General features: G+C 39.9%; 1 protein-coding gene across 9 annotated transcripts in view; it reads left to right on the top strand.

The window, feature by feature from the left end:
• The window catches only part of ank1b (ankyrin 1, erythrocytic b), a 65,851-nt gene that overhangs the window by 41,540 nt on the left and 22,976 nt on the right, over nucleotides 1-1,335 (top strand). The window lies entirely within an intron of this gene.

Raw genomic sequence — 1,335 nt, 5'->3', positions numbered from 1 at the left:
ATTAAAAAAGAAGAAAGGGAAGGGAACAGCAGCTTTGAAAACTATGGAATTAGATCCAGTGCAGATTCACATTTCTCATAATTGCTTGGCTGTTTATTTTGCTTGTGTAACAGAAACAATCTGGTGTTTTTCAGAAATTACTGAGGACAGATGTTTGAATTACAAAACAGCTGACACTCAGTCTGTGACTCAGTCGTCTATGCCAGCATGTTTACATGTGGCGTTTCTGTTTGTGCTGCATTAAGTCTTTTTGAGCTGAGATTTGAGTTCACATCCTGAAATCGATATTCTGTCTGTTTGACAGATGTGCCTGAATGTGTGATAGCTATGCTATCAGTCACTGAGCGTACGCTGTACTGTTGACTGCAGACAGATGGTTTACTCTCTTATTAGAATAGAAGGTATTGTGAATATAGATGTTGGTAGGTTCATGATTTGTTGTATGAGTTGTTGCATCTAGGATAAACAACAAATCCACCTTTGATTCAGTATTTTAAATGATCTAGCAGTTTTTTCCCCACTTACTGCACATTGTGTACAGTACATATGTTAATGTTTCTTTTTATTTTATGTAACGTTCCTGCTTTTCTGTTTTTTATTGATTGATTTACATACATTTTATTACAATATGAATTTGCTTTGGTTAATTCATCACAGTGAACACTGAGATATGAAGAAAATAACATTTGTAACATTATATCTTAACAAATTGGAGATTTCAGGCTGGAGTTCAGGAGCAGAGTACGTCTGAAGTACACACCCCTTCTTCCTCCGATCATATTGAAACCACCAAGAAAGTCTCGCTTGCACTTTAAAATCAGATCAAATCAAATCAAATTTTATTTGTATAGCGCCAAATCACAACAAAAGTCATCTCAGGACACTTTACAAAGTAAGGTCTAGACCTTACTGTTATCAATATTATTACATAGGGAAAACCCAACAAATCCCCCTTGAGCAAGCACTTGGCGACAGTGGGGAGGAAAAACTCCCTTTAACGGAAGAAACCTCCGACAGACCCCGGCTCTTGGTGGGCGGCCTTCTGCCTCGACCGGTTTGGGTGAATGGATAGAGGAGAGACAAAAGAAGAAAAGCAACAACACACAACAATCAAACACTGATCGGGTCGATGTGGCTGGTGACTGCTCGTCAGAGATGTAGAGCTCCAGGGCCAGGGCAACCTGCAGAAAGGTACAGGGAGAGAGAGAGAGGACACACTACGGGAGAAAGGAGACACAAAGTTAGTAATGTGTAATAGTGGCAAGCTAGTGGCAGAGGTGCATGCGCAGACAACTGGAGTTATGACCTGGTCTGAACAGCCAGATTTTAAATCAT

Source organism: Monopterus albus, unplaced genomic scaffold (assembly GCF_001952655.1).
Source record: "Monopterus albus unplaced genomic scaffold, M_albus_1.0 scaffold102.1, whole genome shotgun sequence".
Classification (NCBI taxonomy): Eukaryota; Metazoa; Chordata; class Actinopteri; order Synbranchiformes; family Synbranchidae; genus Monopterus; species Monopterus albus.
Note: the sequence above shows the minus strand (reverse complement) of the source record. Positions and strands in the feature narration are given on the sequence as shown.